Raw genomic sequence first — 23694 nt, 5'->3', positions numbered from 1 at the left:
AATCAAAACATAAATAATAATATATACACATATATTAATAAAATGTTCGTATTTTTTATACATGTATTCCGTAGTATTTTACCAATAATTTCAAATGCACATTTCAGTTAAAATGTCTAAAAATCGGCAGCTTCTGGAAAATTTGCATAAAAATTATATAAGCAATGTGTTAATGAAACTAAATAAATTGCAGATATTTTTGTTTTGCAAATTTTCTTCACTTTAAATATAATAATAAAAAAATAAAAGATTTCAAAAAATGCTGTTCATGCAAAACTGCGCTTTCTTTCGTGAATTTTCATCGGCTCAAAAAATAATGATCAGGAAAAAAAGCTATAAAATATTGTTAGTTTTATTCTTATAAAAAATATACTTTTAGTTAATTGCAACTGAACGAGCTATTCAAGAACTAGAAAGACGCTTCTAAGAATCCTGGAAATAGAAGAACTTTAAGAATCCTTAAAATAGAAGAATCCTAAGAATCCTTTAAATATTTTTCTGAAGAAATGAAATTAAATCTTCTTTAAGATGATTTTCGATGTCGCATTTCACTGTATTAAAAATAGAAAGTAAATGAAATAAAATACTAGCAAAAACATGATTTGAAGAGAGAAATTGATTTGAAAACACAGTTGTTGCATATTATAAGGAAATTATGGACTTTCATAGTTTCGAAAAGAAGGAAACTTTATTTTTTATGAAATGTTGTCATTTTTTAAGAAAAATAAAAGGCATAAGAAAACTTAATTTCTAAAGAATATAGCAATTTTCATATCATTTTCATGTACACTAGGTAGTGAATGTATGAAAGTAAGTGATATTAAGTCATACAATTCAAATATAAAATATTCTAAATCAAAAAGAAAGACAATTCAAAACGAAAATATATACTTAAAAATAAATATAAAAAAGAAAACAATTATTTACCCTTATTTTAAGATAATTATGACTACAGATATGTATGCACATAAATATCAAATTATTCAAAAATTATTCAAATTATTCAAATACTTTAGCACAACGCACTAAATGTGTGCTTTTAAATTATGCAACTGTAAACTTTTTCTTAAAATAAAACTAATCATTACTAGAGAAATACAAAAATTATAAAAATTTGTTTAATAAATTCCTATTTAAATATAATTAAATTCAATAATATTTATGACTTATAAAATAAAATCAATTTTATTTTTTTAATTTTCTTCGGTGCCCCTGATTCACTCCTTCCAGTATTTTCTTCAAAATTTGAAGAGTAATTAATCGGTATTTTATGATAGTGCTGAATATATGGATAATCATGGCAATTTGTGAAACAAATGAACAAATAAATCTTTCCCCTGGTTGAAACATGCTCGGGCTCTTTCTTTACACTAAAGTTCTTCTTTATTAGAGAGATTTCGCAAATTTGTGTTAGATTCCGTGCGTAAGATTTATAACAACTGCGCATGCTCGTTTTTTTTCTTTCTCTTTTTTAAACCCTACGATTCTTAACGTTTTGTTGGCTTGGTTTTACAAAACTATAAGTACACTGTTTATAGATGCTGAATGTTGTTTACTGTTTAAGCGTACCATCAAATTAACAACATGGACATGTTACTGATAGATTAAGAAGAACGTCAACACAAAATGAAGATAGAAGATTCGTTATCGCAAAATGTTAAAATGAATCGGGTAATTTTACAACAAATGGTTGATTTAGTAAAAAAAAAAAATTAGTCTAATTTAAAATTATGGTTGTCTAATTCAATACGCCCATAAGAAACTAAATATTTTTTCGCAGTTTAGAATTATAGAATACGTTTATTTTAATTATACAATTTAGTTGGAAGAAGTTACTTCCATAATTTCCACCTTCATTGTAAATGTTTGCTTTGATTTTGCTGTCGAAGTTATTCCATGACGTTAGCGTTTTTAATGTACGGGTTTTTTCAAAATATTTTATTTTCATTCACGTATGTTTGATATTTTTTCACGGGTGCGTGGGCATCTCACCAGAATTGACGCATGCGCAAGTGACTTTCTTCAAACCTTATATACGGGAAAGTACGAAATGTCACGCAAATGTTCGAAATTTCCCTATTATTTAAAACAAATATATTAATAAGATATGTTTACTTTTAGTTAAGCAAAGTATGAAACAGTACAGTACTGACAACCGAAACAGTACAGTACTAAATCGGATTTGTCATATTTAATTACCACACCAGGATATAGACTAAGTAGCTAGTAGGAAAACCTTAACGTTTATCATGGGCTTAGCATCGTATTAAAAAAAAGTTTATATATTACATACAAAGAAAGATTAAGATTATATTACATACACTATCCCATTTTTTTTATTCAAATCGTCTCCCGCTTATTATTACTATTATTAGTTAGTTGGGCTTATTCTAATGTTTTCATCAAATATAAAAAGGTCACTTTTAAAAAGCGAAAGAGATTTTAAATTACTGACTGAATCGTCTGCTTCAAGAAGCTATTTGGTTATTTTTGTTACACGTACCTACTAACTCGCGGATGCTAGTTAAAGCAGCTGTTTTACAAAGCAGGTGAAGTGAATATAGGTTGATTTTTTTAAGATGGTAAAAAGGATTGTTGATTACTAATTAAGACTACGGTAATGCACCCATTTTCTGGATTGTACTCGTCTGTAAGTTTGGTCTTTCATAGCAAGATCGTCCCTTTCATTTAAAATTTTAATTTTAACACTCGTAAGAAAAAAAAATTCTTTTAAAATGTAGCTATTTTGCATTTTTTTAAAAATTGCATTTCTCTTAAGGTAGGTGAAGTATTTTTTTTCTTCAGATTACTGCAAAATTATTTATTTAAATTTCATTAATTACATTAATGTCTGAATAAAACATTAATTAAGATGTTTCGAATTCAGAAGTTGTATCAAAACAGAACTAGACATAATTAAAGTAATAATTGACGAAGGAAAAATCCTGCAAACGTTTGGAAAGTAATAAAATTCTTCCTTTTCAATATAATAAATAACGCCATAATTTTTTTATTTTTTATATTAAACTCCTTAAAAGTCAAATATTCTATGAGAGAAATTCATTACCATGCAATCATTGATACCTAAGGGAGAAATAGAAGGCTATAATAAACTATGAATATTCATAATTCAATCTAAACTGTCACTAATCTAGTCAAATGTTTGAATTAAAATAAAGAATGAAGTGAAAAATGTCTTAGTGTTCCTCGTAATTTCAATTTCTACTTTTTATTTTTAGTGATTAGGATTTTGTTTATTCGTCATTTTCTCACCTTTGGTTGTTTACTTATCGTTTTTTTTTAAGTTTATGTATATTTATACAGTTCACACCTTAAATATGAAGGTGTAAAATTCGAGGCTGGCTTAAAAGTTTGTGCAGACGAATTTAAGTTACAAAATCTGATTTAAAAAAGTTTTTTTCTAAGTAAATATGGATTTCTTTTTTAAAATTTTTGACCCTCAAAAAAGAAAGGTTGCTAGCTAGAATCTGAAAATATGATACACATTTGAAAATATTTACTTTTTGTTTAGTTCGCCATATCATCAGAACTATTTGTGAAGAATTAAAAACATTTCAGACAGCAACTATAAAATTAGTTCATCGAGAAATTATTCAATGCAAAATGCTTTATTTTCATTTTATTCATAATTTTTTAATATTTAATTTAAGAAATTAGTGAATATTTCAAATACACAGTACACAGTTATCAAAAATTGAAAATTAAAAAAAAACATTACTTTTTTTATGTTTTAATTGTTCTGAAACTTTTCGATCAGATTAGTTCAAATTGTAGATCTTTTTACTTAAGATTACATAGTTTTGAGTAATGTGCTTTACTATGCAAATTATTTTGATTATTTGTGAAACTACCAGAATATGATAAAATTTACCGAAATTCTGACTGTATGGAAGCACCAAAAAGCTCGGTAATATTTGCCGAAGCGCTTTGGTAATGATTTTGATAAAATTAATAATAAAATATTTTTTTTTTAAGTATTTGATGAAACATGGTAAATATAGTAAAAGTTGGTAATTTTATCATTATATCTTAGAACTTGACATAAAAAAACGTTTATTCGGCTAAATGTACTTTTAAGTTTGTATTTTTTACTAAATATGTCTAAATAAGAGCTATAATTTTGATTTTGGAAAAAGGAATTTACGGAAAACTGTTACTATATGGAATGAAAAATAACCAAATGAATCGTTTAAATGCCGTATATTTTGGTTTTTTAACCATAGTTATGTTTTTCTTCTTTTTATTACCGGAACAGCCATTACCATACAGTACGGTAATTACCAGAATTTTTTTCTCGTGTATTTTCCCTAAATAAACATACATTTTTTACAACATTTTCTGAATTCTCTCTCTCAAAATATAAGGGATAGTCACAATGCAAATGTCTGAATAATTAAGTCAGAATGGAGGTCGAATATTTGGGTCCCTTAATGTTAATTTCACTTTTTGCAAATTCACCATATCTCAGGAATGTTTTAAGAGAATTGAAACATCTTTTGCATAAAATAATAAGTTTAGCTTGGCCGACGTTAATTTCATGTAAAAAATAGCTTTTAATAATTATTTATTATTTTTTGTTGCATTATTTAAAAAGGATGGGAAAAATTTTAATTATAAAGTATGTTCATCCAGAGAAAATATGTTTTTGTGACTGATTCTGTAACTTAATTATTATTTAGCGATAATTAATTAGCCTATTTCACGTCTCTCCTTAAACCACTCGATTATTTGAACAAAAAATTATTCAGTTTTTTTAATTCAGGGGATGTTTTTATTTTTAATTTATTTATTTTTTATTTTGCGCACTGTACTCAACTACATACTGCAAAGCATTCAATGCACAAAAAGCTTACTTCTTAAATATCTTTTGTAATACATAAAAAAAATTTGAGTAGTAAGCTCAAGTATGATGAATAGATAAAATCTAGACTTTTGATTCGATAAAAAATTATAAATGATTTTAAAAAAAATAGTCCGTGCAAAAGAATAAAATAAAATTGGAGTATTCAAAAGAAACGTCGCAAAATAAATTTCATGCTTTCTGATACCCAAAAGTATTTTTTGATATTCAGCAAAGGTATGCATTATGAGTTTTGGAATAAAAATGCATATTCCATTAAATATTTATTTTTCACTCATTACAAGAAAGATAATTAGCAGTCAACATTCACGTGATGTTTTGTGACATCTTTTGGTCAACAGGGAAAAAAATTTCAACAACATGTCACATTTTCTACTTCACTTTTTATTTTCTCGAACAAAACGTTGTAAGCTAACATGGTTATTAAAAACCTGACAAAAATGAAACAGATATTTAAGACCTCTTGAACCTGTTAAAGATGTCATTTAGAACAAAGATCAACCTTGAATTTTTATCCTTTTCTTAAAAAGAAATATCTTTAGTAATGGACTGTTAAAAATCATTATCTTGTGAATAGCAGTTCAATGAAGGAAAAGAGTTTGACGTATGATAAGTTCTCTTTTAAGTTCTTTTAAAGATTATCAAACAACTAAAACTATTTGACAGCTTAATGGATCAATTTGATATCTCCAACTTTTAATTAGCCTATTGTTGGAGAGGATGTTATTAAAGCTTTACTACTTTCACTTTTAAATGTTATCGGTTTATCTGGTTTCCTTGAAAGCAGAAAACGTGCGAAAATAATATTAACGTTAGTTGAATACAAGGAATTCGAGATCTAGTTTCTGAACTTGACCTGAAAATATTTCAAGGGGAAAGTAAAAGTTGTGAATCTTGTTTTAAAATTTAGAAAGAACATTATATATGTAAATGCATATGTTTATAATTTACAGAACTGCAAAATTCCCTAGGGTGAAACTAAATAATATTATTCCTCCAATAATAAGTTTCTTCTATCTTTAAGAACAAGATAATTAATTTAAATGAACAAAAATATGGAATAGAGCAGTGTTTCCTAACCTTTCTAGACCTATGGAATTATGCATTGACCTATGTAATATATATTAAATAAAACATTTTATTGTAAGAAGCTTCTTTTAAAACTTATCTCAAATGTAGCCATACATTGCTTTTATTCTCCTGCTACTATTGATTGACAGAAGTTACATTAACAAGTAAGGTTGTGAAATGTATGTGAGACTTTATCTGCTTGCTATCGTATGTCTTTAACTACTTATTTTGACAACTGGACACTATTCTAGTACCATATACATTTATAGGACAGAGGTTTCTAAGGTAACGATATTAATAACAAATAAAACAATTTTTAGTCCTCAGTACAGCTAAAAGATAAAGGATTTTTTTTGTTTGCGCTACAAAAAAAAGCAAATAAATTCTAGGAAAGAGAATGCTTAAAATTTAAAATTTAGTAAATGAATTTTCTTATATTAATTATAATCTAAGCTTAGACACTATTTAGAACTTAACTAAATAGTTTTTTTTTTTACTTTTAGAACAATCTAAAAGCTTGTAACGCGTAAAATAATGTATCGAAATGGATTTCCAAAAATCGAAAGTTTGGTGAATTTACGGCTATGCCATACAAAGTTTTGCATGCAACATTTAAGTTAAATAGCGCGTTTCCTACTAACATATTTTTAAATCTCGTCTCTTTAATCAATCTCAGACGCTAATAATTCTTTTTTTTTAATAATATTTTAAATTAGGATTGTTCAACTCTTGACCAAATGGAGTAAATGAATGGAATAATAAGTGATGATTAACAATTAAACAATTAAAATTTCAATTAAATTAGCAATTAAATTTCAGTTTAAACAGTTTTACTTTTAAACGGCTTTCATAAACATGTGCTTATATATTTACCATTTTGTATTAAATTAAGGTAGGCAAAACAATAAGAACTTTACCGCACTGGCTTCAGAGCGATTCATGTTACTAGAAGTGTTCTACTATTAATTTCAGTTAAGCAATCCCTTCAGAGGTGTTTTGTCTTTGAATGCTCACGAAATGACGATTGGCGAATCGTACTGCATTGAGAAAAAAAGTGTGGTCAAAACTACTAGAATGTGGTAAAATTTACCGTGTTTTTGGCTCTATGGAACATCAAAAAGCTCGGTACTTTTTACCGAAGCGTTTTGGTAATGATTTTGGCAAAATTATCAACAAAATATGGTTTTATAATACGTAAAATTCGCCAAATACGGTTAAATTTGATAATTTTATTATGATATCTTACAGCAGGACAAAATGCAATTGATTCGGTTGAATTTAGTATTCCTTTTCGTATTTATACTAAATATATAAGTTTAAAATATTTTTTTATATTTGATAAAAATTCCATAAATGGGGTAAAATTTAGCAGTGTGATCATGATACCTTTGATCATGGTATAAGAACCATTTATTCAGTTGAATTTACTTTTCAGGTATGCATTTTTTACTAAACATGTGGTAATAAGAAATGATATGAAAATCAGAATTTCCTGTAAATCGTTATCAGATGAACGGAAAATTTACCTAATAACTGGTTTAAACAACATTTATTTTTTTTGTTGAAATTTTGTTGGTTTTTTTTATCGGAAATGTCATCACCTTACAATATGGTAATTCTACAAGAATTGTTTTCTCCGTATATTATTGAAGGAAAAATGCACACAATAAAAAAAGATAAAAAAATCGTGATTATTTTCAAGAAAAATTTCTTGGCTCACTCCAAGTGAAATTGACCATTGCCTGTTTCAGTAATGAAACAGATTCCAATGAAATTTTTGGTTGGAAAGTACTTTATAAAAAGAACACTAAAATCAATTTTTCAGAATTTTTCCATTAAATTAAGGTTAATTAATTTTCCGTAGTTGACTGAAATTTTTTAATTGAAAAGCATTCAAATGATGAAACGTTTTTAATTCTCATTAAAATAAAATTAAATAATATAAATAAATATGTAAGTAAATCGGAGCAACTATCATATGGTATTTTTATAAATATGGTCATATGGTATTTTCTTCAAATTCATGAATATTTTAACATATTTTAGTTTTTTCATTGAGGGCTTTTTTTCCTTTGCAAAATATGCAGAACTCGTATTGCAAAGTTTAGTTTTTTACTACTGAATGCGTTGATCATTTTAAATAAACTATTTCAAATTTTCTTAAATTATTTTTTTTTAAATTTAAAGTTAGAGCGATGTGAGCATATTAAATTAATTGGAAAATATATAAGTCAATTATTATTATATTTTATTTTACAGTTTAAACAAAATTGTTTAAACTGAAAAATTTCTTTGCCAATGACTCACCTCTTGTTTTAAAAATTTAATCCAGAGAAGAAAAATACGTCGAGCTTGAAGAGGAAAAGAACCTGATAAGGATTAAGATAAAACATTTCTCTCATTTCAATAGCTTAAACTGATGGGGGAAAAAGATGGATTTTAATTTATTTATATTTTAATTATTCTTGTTTTGAAGAAGAGATTCTATGAGAAAACACCTTGTCATACAATAAATTATTAAAAATAAATAATTAAATTCGGAATTTTTAACGAAAATGCTCAAACCTCATGATAGAAATTAGAGCGGGTGATTGAATTAAAATTATGTTGTGATGTTCTCTTTGCAATTTCTTTTATTTATACTTTTAGCGAGGAAGTTGGTGAGTAATTGAATCTTTAACAGTTATAGTTATAATATCTTGGCGATTTTTTTTTTGAGCCCGCTCTCCAGAGTTTAATGCTGTATCACCCCAGAATAATTCTGGGATGATATAGCATAAAACATTTTTTAGTCCCTACAACTATATTTGATCCTATGTAAGTATTTGACTTTATCATGTTTATTTTTGAGAGACTTACTTCAGTAAATTGTTAAAATTTTGAAGAAAAAGTCTATTCAAAGAAGGTTTTTTTATGTCATAGGCATAGATTTCGAAATAACAATAGAAAACAAATGTTCTACAGGTTTTGTTTCAACAGTGGTTTGTCGGAAGAAACAAAGTAATGGTGAAGAAATTGATTTGATAGACATATCAGATCCGAGTTAAACAGATATTGAAATATTTCAGGAAATTGTTTAAATTTTGAAGAAAAAGTCTATTCAAAGAAGGCTTTTTTTATATCTTAGGCATTGATTTCGAAATAACAATAGAAAACAAATGTTCTATGGGTTTTGTTTCAACAGAGGTTTGTCGGAAGAAGCAAAGTAATGATGAAGAAATTGATTTGATAGACATATCAGATCTGAGTTAAACAGATATTGAATTATTGCAGTAAATTGTTTAAATTTTAAAGAAAAGTCTGTTTAAAGAAGGTTTTTTTTATATCATAGGCATAGATTTCGAAATAGCAATAAAAAACAAATGTTCTTCAGGTTTTGTTTCAACAGAGGTTTGTCGGAAGAAACAAAGTAATGGTGAAGAAATTGATTTGATAGACATATCAGATCCGAGTTAAACAGATATTGAATTATTGCAGTAAATTGTTTAAATTTTGAAGAAAAAGTCTATTCAAAGAAGGCTTTTTTTATATCTTAGGCATAGATTTCGAAATAACAATAGAAAACAAATGTTCTATAGGTTTTGTTTCAACAGAGGTTTGTCGGAAGAAACAAAGTAATGGTGAAGAAATTGATTTGATAGACATATCAGATCCGAGTTAAACAGATATTGAAATATTGAAGCTAAGAAATAACTGTCATATGATTAATAGTGCTTGTTCATACCATCTAAAGTTAGATTTGGGATTATTTTTGAATAGATAGAGAAATTGCTGTGATCCTTTCAATAAACGCCTTAAGCAGAATTTAAAAAAAAAATTAAAGTAGTTACCTTAGCCATGGTCAGAAAATATAAAGGTCTTGGAATTATTCCGTGTAAAAAAAAACTTTGTATAACTTTCCAAAAAAGCCATTTTATCCTTAATGCTATCAGAGAAATGCTGTTTGCGTCTGATTTCGTAACTTAAAATATCAGCACTAATTAATCAGCATATTTAAGGTTACCCTTTCGAACCATTAAAATTGTGTCCTAGAATGTGAAGTTCATTAGATCAAAAGTAATTCAGGATGGTTTTTTATTTTGCGCACTGTATTTTTCTCATGACAATGTAAGCTATTTCAAATATCAGTTTACCCGTTGTGATAATTGCCAGATGTGTTCAAAATCTGACAATAGACATATTCAAATTAAAATGAAAGAATTTTGTATTTGATTCTGTACAATTCATTATTCAACAAATGCAAGAAATTCAAGAAAAGAAATTCCGACTTCTGCTCAGTATTTCGCTGTGAGCTAATAGCCATTGATGAAGCCCTTGATTCTTTTGTATCTCTTCCCCGTGGAAACGATGTGGGTTCTGTGTGATAGCAGGAGTGCAATACAGCACTTGACCAAATGGTGAAGCGTGAGAGATAGTATTGGGGTGTCAATACTCAAAAAGTTAAAACGGCTTTCCATTTCGAATCAGATTCATATGCAGTGGATACCTTCCCACGTCGATCTTGAAGGTAACGAGATTGCGGACACTTTGGCTGAAGCTGGTGCTTGCGTGACCTCTGTGTCGTCGTCACCCCTCACCTTTTTGGAAATCTTCTCAAAAATAAAACACGAAAACAAGATTACTTTGGATTGTCCCCCCAAAGCACCCATGGTATCAGTGTTCTCGACCTGGAGGTTTCCTGGCCCAAGGTTTTAATAGACAGGAACAAATTATTCTTCCCGGCTTTCGAAGTGGTCACCTTAAATCAATGAAATTTTCTGAAGGATCCAAGAACTTTGAAATTTGTAACAACTGTTCTTCAGAACAGGCTTCGCTTCACCACATCCTCGCGAGCCTGGGGTTCACCAAGCAGTATTTAGCAGATGATCCATGGACGGTGTTGGATTTTTTGAGGGTGTATAACGTCATGGACCTAGTCTAGCGCTGCTGTCCAATGGGGACGTGCAACAACAACAAATGCAAGACATGCTGCATGGCTTGATACTAACATTCCTATAATAGAAGAACATGAAACTTGAAACGATATTTCATATTTCGATTGTTCAGAATGAATGCGAGCTAATATTACATGAAGAGATTCCATAGAAGATACATTCTAACATTTCATTGTTAAAAAATAAAAAATGGTTAAAATTTTTATTTTTAAAATACTTAAAACTTCTGATTTTTTTTAGGGGGGGGGGGAGGCTGTGTTATACAAGGGCAAGATGTATGAAGTTTTTTTTAATCGTCAGCATCCACAAAAGTTACATTTCAACATTTACTTGCTTGAAAATTAAAAATTGGGTGAGTAAGAATATTATTTGGAAGATATCTAAATCTTATGGTATTAGGAGAGGGTTAAGGGTGATATCCTATTCAGGGAATATTTTCTATTCAATACTATAATCTATTTTACTTATTTTTCAGCATTTAATTACTAGAAAATCATGAAAATAAATAGGCATTAAAATTTTAGACATTAAATATTTAAGAGTTATGATTTTAGGGGAGGGGAGCAAGCCCTGGGGATGTGAGAACTTTTCTGTTTTCCTTTGCTAGATCTCATAGATATGTGTATTGATGATGAATATTTTCTCTAAGTTTTAAAATTCTATAAATTTATTTCGTAGTTAATATTTTACATATTAAATAGGTAAGAATTTTAATTTTAGGAGGGAGAGAGGGAGCAAGCCCTAGGGATGTGAGAACTTTTCTGTTTCCCTTTACTAGATCTCATAGATATGAGTATTGGTGATGAGTATTTTCGCAAAGTCTTAAAACTTTATAATTTTATTTAGTTGTTCATCATTTTTTTAATCTAATTTCAATGTACTATAAGTTAAACTTGGTAAATTAAAAGATAGAAAGCTTCTCGCTTTATGGTGTTTATCGATATTATCATCATATTTGGCACAAAAGCCCAGGGGAGGATAATTCCTTCGATTGAAGACTCCCTTAAGACAGCCTGTTTCTTGTCTTTATCTAATTCAACAGAATCCATCCATTGTAGTTTTGAGTGGTCTTTGCAACAAACCTTTTATCAATTTAATCACGGAGAAAAAATTCTAGTAAAACTACTGTAATGAAATTTCTGGTAAAAAAGCATATTTCTGATTTATAAAATCAAAGTATACCGTATTTATATCATTCATTTGGTAATTTTCTCGTTCATAAGGTAGCTGTTTACCGGAAGTACTCATTTTGAAAATTACAGTTCTTATTACCCTACATTTAGTAAAAAATACAAAAATAAAATGTAAATATGTTTACATAAATGGCCTTTATACCAAGCTCTAAGGTATCGTGATAAAATTACACAATTTCACCACATTTACTAAATTTTATGACATATTATAAAACCATACTTTATTGTTAATTTTACCAAAGCCAGTATCAAATCACTTCGGTGAAAATAATAGAGCATTTTAATGTTCCCGTAGAGCCATTAGCACGGTAAATTTTACAATATTCTGGTAGTTTGTACAATACTTTTGTCTCAGGGATACATTAATAAGCCATATCAGTAAATTACTTAAGTAAATTACTTATGGTTTTAAGTTAATAGGGAAATCATGAAAACAGATATTTTAATGAACTATAACATAATTTTAATATTTTAAATGTCAATGAAAATAGTCTTTCATTGTGAAAGTACGAAAAAATTTAAGTTAAAAGTTGTGAACTGAGAAATTGGATAGAAATTCAGTGGTAGTTTTAAGTTATAATTGAGAGCCTGACACATTTAATTGGATAATGCTTTCAAAGAAGCTTGAGCCTTTAAAAAATTTTAAAGCATTTCAGAGCTTTAGACACAAAATGTTAAAAAGTTACTATAAGAAAAGAGATAAATTAAGAATTCAAAATGAAAATGAGGATACAAAAATTTTCCATTAGTGCCTAAACTGAATAGCTCTGTCGTTCATTTTTTTTTCAATAATTTTGAGAAAAAAATCGAAAATTAGAATTACATGAGTTAATAAAATTTTTTGTTATATATTATATAAAAATAAATAGTAAAAGGCATATTTTCTTTTATTTTTTAAGACATAATTATGCTAACCAACTTTAAAATAGCGCATTAACGTCACAATTGAAAATTTTACCTATACTTCATATTTGTACAAACACGAAAATTTTGAGATATTTTCTAAACGTGAGTATAAACCCTTTAAAGATGTCATGACTCAAATGTCAGATGTCATAAAAATATTTTTTAACCAATGCAATCACAAATAGAAATTTATAAAAAATCAAGTTTGGCTCGTACTAATATATTATATTGTATGATTGCAATGCTAATGTGCATTGTATGATTAAGCAATTCTATAATTTAAAACAGTATTTATGTATAAATTATATTTCTGTATTAGAAATTAAAATCATATACTTGCTTAAATACACAAGAGAATAAAGCTTTAACAATGATTAAATTGCACATATATTAAAGCAAAAAGTTACAAAGAAAAAAAAACATAATAAAGGAAATGCAAAAAAAAATTAAAAAAAATCCATATATTTATCCAATTTTAGCAGATTATGTAATATGGAAATATAATGCTAAGTGAAGTAGAGTCATTAGATTTCATGCAACTATTATACTCATCACCTATCATAAAGTTTATCTGTATTTTGCTAAACTCTAATTTACTTTGACATATGCATTACTACAGATTAGTGTGACAGGTTTAGGTTGTGCATAACCATTCATTTTTGCTTAGGAAAAAATTTTATCAATAGAATATTATTGATTCGTTAATTTGAACTTCAAGGTATAATTTTTCTTAAAAAATACATTTTAATATTTACTCTTTTTACTATGACTTGAAAATTAAAAAAAATAGAAAAATGTGTGATAATTGAACTCAAAAAACGTGAACAGTTTTCGTTTCATGGCTGTTAAATAAGTCGTTTTGGTTTTGAGGGGCCGCAAAAAAATTGCCAAATTAACATTGACACCAGAAACCGCTAATTAAAAGGGATAATAGATACTTCTGATATCACGGTAATGGATCTGATGTACTAATATGGGGACTGTGATAAAAGGCTTCTCAACATTCCCCCAAAGCTGAGTAATAGGTTTTTTTTTTCTCAAGAACGAATAATTTGGATGATCGCAGGACATGACTTGCAAAAGATTTGGTTGAAATAATAAATAACAAAAATTATACCAAACATTATTTAACTTATAAGCACTGAAATAAAAGAATTTATATTTTTAGTATTTGATTTTTAAGCTTGTTTGGAAGTTTTTTTTTATTTGCATAGTTTTATATAATACCACATTTGGTAACTACACAAGCAACCATTATTCCCGTTTGAGTACTACGTTGCAAAAGTAATAATTTAAACATAGCAATTTCCCTCCTAAAAAAGTTGAGTTTCTTGTAGCATGCATAAGCTAGGAATGAAATGTATTATTTTTAGAAAAATTCACGCAATGACCATTTTTAGCCAAATTAGAATTTAAATGCACTTTCAAGAAATACTGAGATGTACTAAGAGCAAAAAAAAAGAAAAAAAAACACTCTCAATAATTTTTATTCAAATGATCAGATTTTCACATACTAGGACTCAATCTTAATAGTTCGAGGGGTTTACCATAAATATACTAACTACTGAGGTCAGGCAATATTTTGAGTTATGAAATCAGACGCTAAACCGTGTCTTTTCTGAATAAACATACCTTTATTTTAAATGGTTTCAGATTTCTGACCGCTCAAAATATACGGGTTAGCAGCAGTCTTGGAAATATTGCCCTAACGGTATGGTCAAGAGAGCGATTCAAAGTTTGGACCCCTTTATGTCAAATATATTTCGTTAAAACTCAAAAGATTTTTGCCCACAATTTTGAAATTCCCTTGCCGAAAAATCGTTACGCAAAAATAATTTTGATTTACTATTTATTGTTTCTTTTATTAATTATTTCTTTTTTTATTATTTATTGCTTTTTATTATTTTATACAATAAATGGTCGAAAATAATTTTGAATATCAAGGTATACAAATTTTTGCATCATTTTGAAGAATGTAATTTAATTTCACAAAATATAAATTTTGTGCATAATCGGTCGAATAGCTCTTGAGTAATCGAGAGTCGTGGATTTAAAATCCACTTTCCTGTCTAAGATGTTCGTACCATGTTTCCTAAATCGCGGCTACCCCCCTTATTTTGAAGGTAAAGAATCCAAATTCGTAGTAAAAAAAGGTATGTTTACTCAGAAAAAGTATGTTTTTGTGTCCGAGTATCTTACTTAAAATATTGTCTGCTTAAATGAACTAGCATATTTGAAGTTACCCCCTAGAACCATAAAATTGAATCCTAGTTCGAAACAATCTGACTACTAGATCAATAGTTATACAGGCTATTTAGTTTTTTCTTTGCGCTCAGTGCAACTAGTTTTTAAATTTCTGAATGAAAAATCTTTTTTCGCGACCGCTGTTCAACGAAACGCTGAAGCAAACTGAGCTGTAAGTTGGGCAGAAAAAAAATATTTAAAGCAAATATTTCATATAATTCTATATTTTAGTTTTAATTATGCAAATGAAGTTACTCAGGTTCGATGAAAATTAAGAAATATTTACAGTTTCAATTAAGGCAGGAGAAATTTAGTTCTAATTAAGCTTTTTAATTAAAGCTGGTGAGCGATGGTTAATCAACGAAGATCGGCTAGGTGTTCTTTTCTTTCATTTTCTTACGCTTTTTTTATTCTTTTTATGTGTTTATGTTAGAATAAAAATGCTGTGAGTTTACGTAAGAATAAAGAATATGTTGTGTCTGCAAGCATTGAAACATCTGCAAACTCGTACTTGTCCCGTTGTACTCATTAAGACACGGTTCCCAGCAGATCACTGAAGTCAAGCATCACTGGCTGTTGTCAGTGTGCGGGTGGGTGACCACTTGGATCGGTCTGAGTAGGGACCAAGGGTGTTCGTGTTTGGTCTTCGTTAAACTGTTCTACCGTAAAGTGCTCGACATCGAGTGCAGGTCGTTGGGATACCGAGGCAGAGGTGCCATCCCCTCTGCAGAGCATCAAAATTGCGATGGCAAGTCTTGGGATCATCCTCAGGGATGTTTCCCAGACCGTCGCCAATAGCCCATTGTGCAGCTCCAGTGCTACGTAAAGTAACTACAACAACAGCAAACACATACTTTTTCATAAATTAAAATTCAATAACTTATTTGTTTCAAATATTATTTCCACGTTGCCTTGCTATGCATATAAATAAACTAATAACATATATGAACTGAGTGATCTGGTTATGAATCAAGGATTTAGCAGTATGTTAAAAGCAGTATGATGTTATTAAGAATTATGTTAAAAGCAGTATGTTGTTATTAAGAATTAATTTTATAAGGAGCACCAGTATACATACATAGCTGGACTAAAATAAAAGTATCCAATGCGCAAGCGGCACAAGTTTAAAATTAAAATAAATAAACAAATATTCTTCGCACGGTATGAACTAAAAAAATAGTTAATCAATACTGAACATACATCACGAAATTGCGCACAGATTTGACAGCACGACACAAATGAAAAGTATAGTAGAAGAAACAGGTAAGTAACATGTTTAGGAGTGTTTATGAATCAGAAAAAATAACATAAAGTAGTTGCATCAGTGACAGTGAAAACATCACTGACGTTATCCTTAAAATATTTGAAAAGCCGAATCGCTTATGGTAAAATTTAAAATACGCCCAACCAATGAGAAAATTCCTTTTCGCTTTTCACTCATCCCACTCGAACGATTCGTCGTAGAATTTTTTAACGTCCACAATGACCTTCCTCAGGCTACGAACTCTCTGTATGGCAAGTTCCATCGCTTTCAGCCAGAATGTTTAGGATTCTATAAAGGACACAGACACAGAAAAGCAGGCATTCATTTATATGTATATATAGACTAAATAAGCGAAGGAAAAATACATTACTTAAAAAATATACGAATTGAAATATCATTTTAAACTTTGTAATTTTAGTTGGCAAACTTTGAAGTCAGAACTCTTCAATGCTTCCCGAGTAATATAATTCCACATAAGTCGAGTTTTTAATTTTTTTTCTGAGCATAATTTTTTTTTCCTTCCATAATTTTAGCAGATTTTGGACAATTTCTCAAATACTGAGGGTCACGAATCTTAATCCGATGGAAGAGAGGTATGTTTATTCAGAGAAAATGTGTTTTTATTCTTGTTTTCATATTTTAAAATATTTGTAAATAAGATAAGACTTTTGAACCAGAAACAATTCATTTTTGTACCTGAAAATCCAACCAGTAAGTCAAAAATGGTTTCAGTATTTTTTTTTCATTTTGCACATATCACCCATGTGTAGCAGAATCTCTCCTAATTCATAATTTTACTCGTATAAAATAACTAACTATGAATGAATGAATTTCCCAAATATTTAATTGATACCATTTTTTTTCAAGGCTAGGAAGTCATATAAACAGTTTGTAATTCTTCCGTTCATATTGACTTTGAAACGTAAACGATTATAATTATTATAAAGCTATTTATTTTCCATTATAGGCATCAACATCCTTAGTCTGATATAATTTTTTCATAATCACTCTCTGTTTGGTCATGAACAAAACTTTTCCAAAAACAAGGAAAGTAATTTTGAATACGAGCATTAACAAATTTCTCAAACAAACTATAATAGATACATTAGTGAACAGTCTGTTCACGAATTTTTGAAACGATACCTTCATTTATTTGAACTATATTAGTTTTACATTAAGCTATTTTAAGCTTTTAGGTCATTATTATTTTAATAATAATAATTATAATATTATTTTAATAATAATATTATTTTAATAATAATTGTTTTAATAATAATTATTTTAATAACAACATTTTTTTATTCATGACATCCAAAACATAATTAAAAAAATAATAACACAGTTTCATAGAATCAAATTAAACAAGAAAAACATTTAAATACAAGAAAATGAAGCAAATAAACAAACAAGCAAAAAAATCTAGGTTTGCACTTCCAAAGAGTATTTTCATACAGACAGCTGGAAATAATTTATGCTTAAACATTAAGTGCAGAAGGGAAAAAATTAAATTATGAAGATATTATATGGTAAAAAAGGTGGCATAGATATGATGATGAGTTTTACAAAAGAAATTATAATTACTTAGAGAGAGTGAAAACAAATGAAATTTTCTATATCATCGATTGAAAAAATAAATGCTTCTAATAGTTTCACGTAATCTAAAATAGGGGTTTTTGATTTTGCTAGTAGAGGTAATTTAATGTTCGATTTAGATCTTAAATATAAAAAAAAGTACAGAGTTTCTATATGAGCAAAAAAGCTATATACACAATTGGTTGCTCCAGAACTGTAATATAACACTCGCGTTTCGTGAATAACAGAACATTTTTTTAAAACAAATTAATATTTTTAATTAATATTAGTATTATAATATAATATTCAATTAATTAATATTTTATTTATACTGTGATTTCATAGCAATTGTCTAAAATATCATTCAAATAAGTCCAGATATAGTTATTGTATTGAAATTTGATGATATGGTGACTAAAATATAGAGCATGCGTTTAAATCGAAATATTTACATGAGTCAATTATTTTCTCTTTGAAAGATTTCATTTCATTGAAGGACTATTTACATATTCTAATATCCAGTACCTTATAGAGTTCTAAGTATATTCAGCGAACGCAGGCACTTAAAGAAAAACAATAAGCTGTAGAATCAACAATAATGGCAACACAAATAATTAAAATAATTGGAATGGACTTACAGATATGTTGGTTCCCTACATTTCATTAATTTGAAATTAATCACAACATCAAAGATTGAGCACATTATCGTAAAAGGGCACAACATATAACATTTGATATTAGCGGGATTCACAAAATATTGTAATAAGTCTTAGCCTAGAAAATTTATGTCAGCATAAAATATTCATTTCAGTGGATAAAATTAAACAAAAATATTTGTTAGAAACTGAATAAAGAAATTCTGTATTTATAACTCTCCATGGATTAACACGGAGGAATTAAAATCATTTTTCTGCCTCAAGTATACCGTTAATTAACTTTTTATAGATATTTTTAATTATGACTTTTTTTCTCCAATGCCCACCTGTATAATGACCTAGGTCATACAAGCATCTGAAGGGCAGATTTGTTGGCCACTCTTTCAGGGGCACCATATTAGGCCAACATTGCTCCCACAGTAATGACAAATAGTACAGAGAAGGAAAGAACATTCATGCCTTGCCCGGGAGTCGAACCCAGAAGCTTTTTGATGCAAGGGCAGTTCCCTAACCCCTACACAGGCCGGTCGGCTTTGTAGGTATGATAAAAAAATGATAAATTTTAAATTTTACCATTTTTCGACTGCTGCTGAATGTGTTAATTGTGTATTTCTTCCTATTTTGATCGCGAAAAAAATTCTAATAGACTCAAATAATAAGATATTTATATGCTATAAGACTTTCCACACAATTATTTGACTGTTTTTTTTATTTTTCTTAAAATTTTTCATTTATTTCTTATAATTTTTCACAATTCAAATACTCCAACCATTGGTAAATCTAATTACATTGTTACATGAACTTCCACATTTTAAAAGCAAACAAGCAGAACAAAAATCTTAAAATATTAAATTTTTCTTACAAAATAGCACCAAATGTTGCCCAACATTTTAGATGGTGTGTTTTATTAAGTTAATTGATTACTATTTTTCATATAATTAGTATAAAGTGGTGAAAAAATTGTGACCGAGATTTAAAAGTTCTGAAGACAGCAAACGTACGTCAAATGTTCAAATAAACCAGTTTTCAAAAATAAGACACAAAAATGTGACACAAAAGAAGTTAAAACAATGACACGTCCACAACAATAGGTTTAAAAAAAAATCTAAGAGACACATGAGTATTTTCCGACTTATTTTTCTTGCAAAACAACTTTAGAGGAAACTCAGAGTGTGCTAACCAATAATTTACTCTTTCTGCTTTCATTTAAATCTGTGTTGTTAAGTTTTTATGTCAGAGTCTCACGAATTTTGAAAAATTTCCTTTTTAAGTTACAGTTGATAGTTTTGAAGACAATGGACATATTCAACTTTGATCTTCAAATCTTGATAAAATTTTTCGTCTAAATAAGTTCATTTGAATACAATCTTGAATGCTTTTGGGAAAAGCGAGACCTCATTGTTTAAATAGACATAAAAAGAATTGCATATCATAGAGAATTTTTGATTCGATAATATTTATGGAAATAGACAAAAAAAAGAGTTATTGGTATCAAATATGTAATGAAAAAGTTTTTTTTAAAATTATTATCTAATTTGCTAAATATTCATTAATTATTTGTTTAGATTTCTTTTATTATTAAAAAATTTAAATTTTTTCTGTTAACGATACAAATCAAACTATTATAATAATTTGTTTTTTTTCCTTTCCTAGTTTCAAGTTTGCAATTGCGTTTGTTTGAAAATTAATCTTTAGAAGCCAGAAATTATTTTAAACAGGATTCATGAACAGTGCACACACAAAAAAAAGTAATATGAAGTTTGGATCCCTTAATGTTAATTTTACTTTTCGCTTCTTTCACCATAACTCGAAAACTTTTAATCGGATAAAGGAAATTTTGAGCACAATTATATACGTCGTTTATCCAACGATAACGCCATGCAAAATATAAATTTTAGTAAATATTTATTTTTTCATGTAATAATAGTTGAAAAAATTTTAAATTTTACAAAAATTTAATTTATTCTAAGGTATAAAAATTTTACATTATTTTAAAGCATGTAAATTTACATGGCAAAATACAAAATTTGAGCTAAATCGGTTAAATAGTTCCTGAGAAATCTAATTTTAAAAAAGTCTTATATTTAATACTCCCAATAAAAGGAGTCTTAACTTTCTCCGAAAAATGTTTTACGCTAATACAGACTAATTTGTGTAACAAAATCTTTACTAATAACATTCATAATAATTAGTACCTGTTTGAAATGAATACATGATTTTGAACAATATTTAGAAAATTATCTCGGTGATTATCTCCCATATTTGAATTTCTTAAAAGTATACCTAATTATGTTTCTTAATATTTGTGCTGAAAATTGGTTAAACACAAGCGTATAAAATCATATTTTAAATTTTTCCTTCTCGTTTCTGCTGTTAAGTAATGAAATTGTTTGAGTTCTTTATAAGTTTGATGTATTATTAACCTTACTTTCAAAATGAAGTACACAATTACATAATTTGAGACGCAAGTACAAGTTTTACATCAAAAAAAACATTTTTTGCTTTGAATAACAGAAAGAAAAGAATTGCAATCACTGATATGCCTTAGTGGCGCCTTTTAAAATTTTCCAAATTACATATCTAACAGCGTTATAACAAAAAACAGAGCCAAAAAACAGGTAAAAGTTACCAAATTCTGGTAATTTAAGCATACTTTTTTTCTCAATGTGATGCACTGACCAAATATTTCCCCTAATATCGAACATATTAATGCATAATAGGCAATGATTAAAACTTTACTCTAAACTCTCGTTTATGGATAAAGTGTATAAAAATAGCTTTACCCATTTTTCGAATTAATATTTGAAACAGAAATAAATAGAAGACTTTGCAAGCAATATCTACGTAATATTGCATATACATGTATTGCACTGATGAACCGTATTTCGCATTCTTAAAAGATTTTGAAAAACAAAGAATCTATTAAAATTGATGAACATTAATAAATATGAATTAATTACTTTATGGTAATATTGATGGAAAAATTCAAAGAATAGAATGTAAAAACTTAAAATCGTAGAAATGTGGTAATTAAAATAAGATCTGCAAAATGCACACTGGCTATGGCCATGAAATGTATTCTCATCTGTTACTATATAAAACTACTATTTGATAAAACAAAATAAAATCGATGCAACTCATTCTAATGCTTAAACAGAAATTTAAATCTACAATAAGATTTTTAATTACATTTATAAACATAACATATCTCTTTGAACAAAATATGTGATATGCAGGTGATTATTAAACAGACTGATGAAAATAACAAAAAGTAAAATTTAAAAAAATAATGAAAACCGAAATAATAACTTAATCTATTTATTAAAATAGGGTCTGCAGAATTCACACTGACTATGGCCACGAAGTATATTCACCTGTCACTGAATAGAACTACTATTTGGTATACCAAATAAAATCGCTAAAATGCTAAACAGCAGTTTAAATCTATAATAAGATTTTTAATTACATTTATAAGCATATGATATCTCTACACACAAAATATGTGATATTCGGGTGATAATTAAACAAACTGATGAAAATAACGAAAGGTAAAATTTAAAAAACAACTGAAAACTGGAATAATAACTTAATCAATTTATTAAAATAGGGTTTACAGAATGCGTAATGACTAGGGCCACGAGATGTTCGTATCTACCTCTGCAGAAAACTAATATTTGGTAAACGAAAAAAAAATTGACGAATTAATTTTTAAAACTTAAACTGTAATTTAGAACGAGAGTAAGAATTTTAATTACATTTGCGCTTTTAATATGTCGCTTTGCAAATAAATGCGTTTTTTTTTATGTAATAATCAAACAGACTTACTATGCGCCAAATAACAGTTGCAGTGCGTGTATTGTCCGTACCTTGTTTTGCAGAGAAATGGAAGAGATATTGCAAAATGCAAGAGCTTATGCTATTTTCTCTTACGACACGGCAAAGCAAAAAAAATTTTTGAAAATCATCTTTTTTTTCTGAAAGGAAGCCATTTTGATTATATATTTTTTATTCAGTTACCTGCAAAATTTAAAGTAAACATCTAAAGTTCAAGAAATAAAATAACATAAAAACATACAACATTTTTTGAGATTCATTATGATTTTGTAAATATTATTGTTTCCTTGAAAACAAACTTTACGAGCAAATGAGCTTGTTTTTTTTCAAAGAAAAGTCAGATAAGCAAAGAAGGCATTTGTAAATGATAATTATAATTACAAAATATTGCTAATTGGCACTTTGTGTGTTTTCTTTGTGTATTATTATTTAGAATAAGGAAAGTGAATTAAATTTGCAGCGTTTGCGTTTTTATCTACTTTATTTACAAGTGTATGAACACAAGTGTACAAGTGTATGAACATAATTCTTTTAGCAAATTTTCTATGTGAAATATTTAAATTTCGCATCCGATTTCGAACATTATTCAAATTATTATGAAAAAATTTTCATACTTTCAATTTCTTGATGATTTTCGTTCCTAGCAATCTTTTGATGATAGAGTACCGTTACACAGACTAATATCTTTTAATAACGAATTGGCATAAAGATGGGTCGAAATGGAGAAACGAAAACTTAATAACTTTTAAAACTTAAATATTTTTTGTTAAAAATCATGCGTTGAGTAATTTTGGATAAGCAATTTAGGTTGCATATTTGTCTGCGTTTAAATTCTTCATACTTTATTTTAATTTTCATTTAAACTGGCACAAATCAATTGGACGAAGTTAAAATTTTCTTTCTTCTTTAATTACCCAAAATAAAGATATTTTTCGAAAGTCTAAAATCTGACAAAAAATGTAATACTTTATTACACCGTAAAAGCTTCCGGTTCAAATTACAGTATATCAAATTTTCTATTCCGTAGCAGTAGTTTTTATACCTTAATATTTTACAGTAATAATTTCCATAAAATCACTGAATCGCTCTAATTAGATAAATATTATTGTAAACATTTCCGTATAATAAGGGATTTTAT

General features: G+C 27.8%; 1 protein-coding gene across 1 annotated transcript in view; it reads right to left on the bottom strand.

The window, feature by feature from the left end:
• The window catches only part of LOC107442409 (stearoyl-CoA desaturase 5), a 62067-nt gene extending 39351 nt beyond the window's left edge, over window positions 1-22716 (bottom strand). The window contains exon 1 of the mRNA XM_016055975.3: window positions 22548-22716. The gene's annotated coding sequence lies outside the window, so the exon portion shown is untranslated. The remainder of the gene's footprint in view (window positions 1-22547) is intronic.
• Window positions 22717-23694: the final 978 nt, after the last annotated feature.

Source organism: Parasteatoda tepidariorum, chromosome 3, assembly GCF_043381705.1.
Source record: "Parasteatoda tepidariorum isolate YZ-2023 chromosome 3, CAS_Ptep_4.0, whole genome shotgun sequence".
In the NCBI taxonomy this organism is placed as follows: domain Eukaryota; kingdom Metazoa; phylum Arthropoda; class Arachnida; order Araneae; family Theridiidae; genus Parasteatoda; species Parasteatoda tepidariorum.
This window is presented reverse-complemented; position numbering and strand designations above follow the sequence as displayed.